This window comes from Sciurus carolinensis, chromosome 7 (genome assembly GCF_902686445.1).
Source record: "Sciurus carolinensis chromosome 7, mSciCar1.2, whole genome shotgun sequence".
Lineage (NCBI taxonomy): Eukaryota > Metazoa > Chordata > Mammalia > Rodentia > Sciuridae > Sciurus > Sciurus carolinensis.
Window position 1 is genome coordinate 17,631,122 of NC_062219.1, and position 6,459 is coordinate 17,637,580.

Genomic DNA, 6,459 nt, shown 5'->3' on the forward strand with positions numbered 1-6,459 from the left:
AAAGTATAGACATACTTCAAAAAATAAAAAAGCATTGAGAAGTTTCAATCATTTTTAAATTTTCTTTTCCTTTTTTTGTGAGTTTTTGTTGTTGTTGTTGTTTCTGTTTCGGTGCTGGGGATCCAGCCTAGTGTCTTGGGCAGGAGGCAAACACTCTATTACTGAGCTACAACTAGCCTTACCTACTTATTTGAAGGTGTGTTCCATAAAGGAAAAAAAATTAAAATCTCAGAATTTAAAAATATTTTTAATTGTCTTTAATGAGTGGTGCAACTAAAAAAGGCTTTCATAATAAATTCTTTCATCCCACAGGGGATTTTATATTTATCAAATTCCCTGCATTTATTTCATACTAATCATTTTATTTCAGAAGTGGTGAATTATAGAAATGACATGATAATTACTTTAAACTCAAGCAGATAAAGAAACTTATGTAAGTTCCCTAGTGTTACAATCCTGCAATTTTTCCTCTAAATATTTTAAAGACTTGACATTAATGTTTAAAAAGGTTTTTCAAATGTCATATTTAAATACTTTCTCCCCAGGGACTACATCATCCTTTACTAATTAACCAATCTGATGGCTCCTGGCCCAAATAAACTCTTCAGCAAAATTACGTTCATGTGTTTACCATGGTGAAGTTATTTAAACAGTTGGATTCCAGGAAATTAAGTTTTGAAACATGTTTAGGTAAATACTTTTTAACATTATCCAAATGGCTCCGTGAAGTTGATTTATAAAATTATTAGCAATTTCTGCTACAAAGTAAACGTTCCAATTATTCTTGCCAATCTCTTAATAATAACCTACTGTGGATCATCCCAAGTTTTCAAATCAACTTTAAATAATTACTTCTTCCTAGGGGCATAACTAAATTCCAAATGTGAAATTTGAGGCAGGATACCCAAATTGAAATGGAAACTTCTAGTTACAACTGAAACTCTTAAAGGATAACAGGGAAGTGGGACTCATTTTACAGAACTATTTAAGGCTTCGATTTCATAATTGATGTGAACACTCTTTGTAAATAGATGTTCAGAAATTCTTTGCTTTACTTGGGACGAGAATACCCACGATTGTGACTGAGTTGATAAAAGTCAATCCTAGGTAGCAGCAGCAGAGGCCTGCTCCTGAGGCTCATCCTCTCCTGTTGTTCTTGAGGTGGAATCTCTGCTTTGCCTCAGAATAAACCAGAGCCTATCTGCTCCTAGCAGTTACTCCCTGCACGTGTACTGGCGTAGTCTGATACTCAAAGAGCTAAATCCTACCCATCACCACCCTTTCTACTTCTCAAATTCTTCTGATAACACACACTCTCTTTCACATGCATTTTCAAATTAGTTAACTTATATAAAAGCATTTGTTTTCCTTGGTTTGTTTGTTTGTTTGTTTTTGACAGTACAGGACCTGAAACATACTAGGCAAGTGCTCTATCACTGAGCTGTTACATCCCAGCCCTTTTCAAATTTTTATTTTGAGACAGGATCTCACTAAGTTGCCCAGGCTGGCCTTGAGGTTGCAATCCTTCTGCCCCAGACTCCTGAATAACTGGCATTGCAACCATACCACTGTGCCTGACTCCTAAGACTTTTAAAACTGATACGCCTGGTAATATTTTTTGTGATGATTGCCAAAAAAACATACAACACAATTATCACTTTATTATTAAGTTGTACATACAAAAATAGGATGATGAAATTAGTTTTCCTACTTCACACCCCACATATTAAGGTAAACCTCAATGGGAACATTTTAACAGATGTCTCACAAAACTGTCTGGAAGACTCAGGACTCTGTGTGCCATTTAAGCTACCAGGAAATGACATTGAAGCATGGTAGTAAATGGACAGTCAGCACAAAAGTTTAGATTTACTGAGAAGTCAACTTATGTAACTTCATTTAAACACTTCTCCCTTTTATTTCCCCCTTTAATCCAATATATCCACTGCTACTTCGAGTGACAGTAATTGCTGACCCTTTGAGTCACTTGTCTAATCCAAAAGAATCAGAATATGCTCCAGTGGGAGGCGGAGCCCTGTGTCTGAAGGTAGCCTCAAACTACTCAAATGTTCATCCCATTCTGCACTGAACCTCACCACACACAAGGAAGTCATCCATTCTGGAGGGTTGCTGTGGAGGAAGTGGCCGCCATTCCTACACAGCAGTGCCCAGTCTCCGCATAAGTGAACACAAGCCAGCAAAAGCTTTATAAGAAATTTTAGGTTAATGTTCCTCAAACAGCTTCTATGTGTTTGAGCAATGTGAATTAGCAAGTTTACCAATACCACATCCCCTGTAAACAAACAAACAAAAAGCGTTGGGCCCTTTCAGTTAAATACTGGAAAAAGCCAACTGTGAAATTACACCAACAAAGGAGCCAGTCACTGAGGTGAGATTCAATTGTAAAGTATTGTTCACTCTCCTGGCAAACTTTGTAACACCACTTTGGATCTATGAGGCTCTTTCAGCTGGGTTATTGATTCTAGATAAATCATCACCAGCCAGGTCTTTGAGCTCTTCCTCGGGACTCTGGGGAACACTTTTTTAAGATTCGATGGACAAAATAATGAGCATTCTGTGCTCTCTGAAGTCCCCAGCTGGCCTCAGAAGAACATAACTGGTGATGCCTTTGAGACCAGGACCGCTTCACTGTGGAAGCAACAGCCACGTTTGATTAAGTTGATAGCAACCCAGAGGAAATTCGACTTCATGCAGTGATGTTGGAGAGCCAAGATTATATGCCTCAACCTCTAAATTCTTGCACATTTATTTATTCCATCATTTGGAAGTTCTGAGCTGAGCTTCATCTTGGGAAAAGTGTTTGCCAGAAGAAGTGAGCCTGGGCAGCAAAGACACGTCTGAGTAGAGATGGCACAAAGGAATTTATTACAAAGAGCTCATACATTTCTTTGTTTTTTCTTTTCTTGATGAAAATTATAGTGCAGAAAGATATGCAAATGCAAAGTCCAGCTGATGCCACACGTTTGGGGCATATCTGTCAAGAACCTCATCACAGTTTGGGAACTGACATTGCAGTCCATTCTCTAATTATTTCTGTTCTGTTCTTGTGCTGCTGCTGGCTTATCTTCTTCTCAGTCATGACCTTGGTCTAATCCTCCCCCACATTGACAGTGCTGTTTCAGACAGAGCATCCCCTGGCACCACTTCAGGAATGACCCTTCCAACCCAAACCAGGTCATGACAACCACTGTAAAGCTAACTTAGGGTATTCTTGTGAGGAAAGTCATTGTATTCGCTGCAATTAAATTTATGATAAATAGATTAGAACATGGAGTAAGAACCATAAAGAGAGACAAAAGGAAATTATGAATGTATACTTTAACAGAGATCCTATGGGTAAAAATATATTTCTTCTGATATTATAGAAAATGTCCATGAGAATTTAGGATTTTTTTTTTATTCTTGCTGTATATCACATGATTCAGAACCTCAGAACCACCAAAAGATTAATTATAATGATACAGAAGCCCATGGGTTAGCCAGATGCTTCATTTCTTCTGAACAGAATTAAAAATGCAACCGATTAATCGTAAGGCACAAGATGTGCTGACAAGATCAGCCATGAACATGGGGCTTTCACTTCTTTCTCCAAAGTCTTGCCAGGTGCCACGTAAATGGGCGCTCCAAAAAAAGGAGACATAGATCTAGGCAGTGACATGACTTCAGACAAGTAAATTCTTGAAATCTATTTCCATCATTTATAAAATGGGACTATTTATACCTCTTGCATAGGTTTTTTGTATAATTTAAAGAAGATGACACATCTGATAATATTTTGGGTATATTCTAGTAGTACCACTTCCAACTATATTACCTTGAGAAAGTTATTAATCTTTGTGTCCCCATCTTCTTATTTACAATATGACAATAATTGTAGTACCTCTGCTTCCTGGAGGTTTTGTATTAAATGAGATAATATGTGTGAAGTATTTAGGATTGTTTCGGGTGCATGCTAGTCGATATTTTTTGTTCATTTTTATTGGTGCATTGTAATTATGCATAATGGTGGGATTCATTGTTACATATTTGTACATGCACATAACAGCTATGAGCTATTTTAAGTAATAGCAATAAATGTTAGTCATTAATACGAGTAAGTTCTCAATAAATTGAAGTTATAATCATTATCATCATTCAGAGACTGTTAGAGAAGCATTCACTATTGATTTTTCCAAGCTCTCCAGATCTGCTCATCGCAAAACATAAGCCTGCTCTTTGCAGAACATAAACCTGCTCTTAAACCTGCTCTTCCTCTTAACCAACTCTTGTAGTCATAATGTGATCACAGTGTTTGTAAGGGGAAGTCTCCACTTCTACGATTTTTTGGTGCTTTCAATTTAAATCAAGAAATGAAAAACAACTCGCTAGAGGCTATTTGGACCTTTCTAGCACTAACAAGTGTTTGGATAAAGATTACATTTATACAAATGCTGACAGACACTTGTGAGGAACCTGGTTACAGTGTCAAATTTCCTTAGACTTTGTGAGTTTGAAGTAGCCAGATGCCAAAGCTACTTTCTAAATTGTGCATTGACTGCCTGTTGTATCACTTAAAGATCAAAGAGTTGGAAGACCTTATAGATGCCTTCACGGTCATCTAACTCAGCTGTCCACCCCATGAAAGGTTCTCAAGTGCCAAGAATTCCTGTTCAGTTCCTTCTTTGGGAAGAACCTGCTTAGTAGCTGGGCCATTGTTGTCCGACTGAAATAATTATAATGTTGTTGTTGGTGGTGTTTTTTTTTTTTTTTTTTTAACATGTTGAACTAAAATCAGCTTCCCAGAATCTTTTCCTCAAAACTTTTATTTCCAGCGCCCCAGGGATTGGCAAGGCCACAGCGCCGGCTCATGTCTGTACATCCTGAGTTGCAGACCCTGGTTCTCTCCCAGCCCGTGCACAGCCCTTCCCTTCCGACCCGCCGTGATCATGTTTGTTCCCTGCGGGGACTGGGCGCTGGACCTGATGGACTTCACCCTCCTGATGCCAGCAGTATCCGTTGGAAATGTTGACCAGCTTGCAATAGATTTGAACATTTCTACATTGAACATGCATAAAATTGGCTACTTCTGTACCGACTGCCTGGTGCCAATGGTTGGAAACAATCCACATGCAACTGCAGAAGACAATTCAACAGAGCTCAGTACAATGCTGAAGTATATTTATTGCCTTCCAGGAAGTTTGTGGCTCTTCAGTTAAGATCCATTTTTATCAAGTATAAATCCAAGTCATTCTGTGAAAAGCTGCTCTCCTGGGTGCAAAGCAGTGGCTGTGCTAAAGTCGTCGTCCTTTCAAGCAGTCGTTCCTACCAGCGCAATGATCTTCAGCTGCGCAGCACTCCCTCCCGTACCTGCTCACATATTCGGTGCGCAAAAGGATTCAAAACAAAATAGAGAGCCTTAACTGGCAAGAAATGGGAAAAAGCCCACGCATCCCTCAAATGGATGATCCTGAGTTTTGTGTCCGTGTTCCAGGAGGAGGGATCACAAAAACACTCTATGATGAAAGCCGTTCTAAAGAAATTCAAATGGCTATTCTGCTGGAATTTGTTTCCAAGTGGGACAATAACCCAGGCGCATTAGGTCTTGTCGAGTATCTTAATGAATGGCTTCAGATCATCAAACCTTGTTTACAGAGTGATGACCCTACAACACTACCTTGCCATGGAAAATCCCAAGTTCTTGGCAGTTACTCTTTGGCAGTGGTCTTCCCTCTGCACTGTTTTGATCTGTTTTTCGTTTTATACCTTATTTATACACTTATTGCCAGCACAACTGTTGTAACAACTGTTAAATAATCTATATAAAAATGTGACTTTGCAAGAATGCATTAGGAAAAGAATGAGCAAAAGATCTTTGGCTGTACTTTTCATCATATGTAACAAATGTAAATTTCATACAGTAAAATTTTTATTTCCTGAGTAAAAAAAAACAAACAAACAAAAAAAAAACTTTTATTTCCATCCTCTGAATATGAAAAAACCAAGTCAGTCCCATCTTCTCCATGAAGACTCTTCTCAAGTTTTCACACAGCTCTCAAGTCTTCCCTCCCTCCTCTCATCCCCAGCTCTTCTAGCCATTTCTCATCCTATCTTCTCAGTTATTGTTGTGATGAGTACAATGGGGATATTACCAGGGTGGACATCTGTTGTGTTTGCCTGTCTAGTGTCCCTTCGTCTCTGCTTCTATTTGTAGGATTCCTCTTTCATATGGAAACTCACCTCCTGGGACTAGAAATAATCCAAACCAGAAATGGGTACATGGACACCATGCTGACCACAGTGGTTGTTTCAGCGATGTAATCCCAAGTGGATTAGAGTCTACACCAGGACTCTGGTGGAACTAACGAAAAAGGGGTTTCGGGCTTACATTCTGCTAAATTATGAATTGTAAGTTATAGATGTTGAGGTTCATATTGACTACCATTGAGAATCTGTCTAAAA

At 38.6% G+C, this 6,459-nt stretch overlaps 1 pseudogene; it reads left to right on the top strand.

Moving 5' to 3' along the window:
* The first annotated feature begins 4,946 nt into the window (after window positions 1-4,946).
* Window positions 4,947-5,744, top strand: LOC124987945 (proteasome assembly chaperone 2-like; annotated as a pseudogene).
* The last annotated feature ends 715 nt before the right edge of the window (window positions 5,745-6,459 follow it).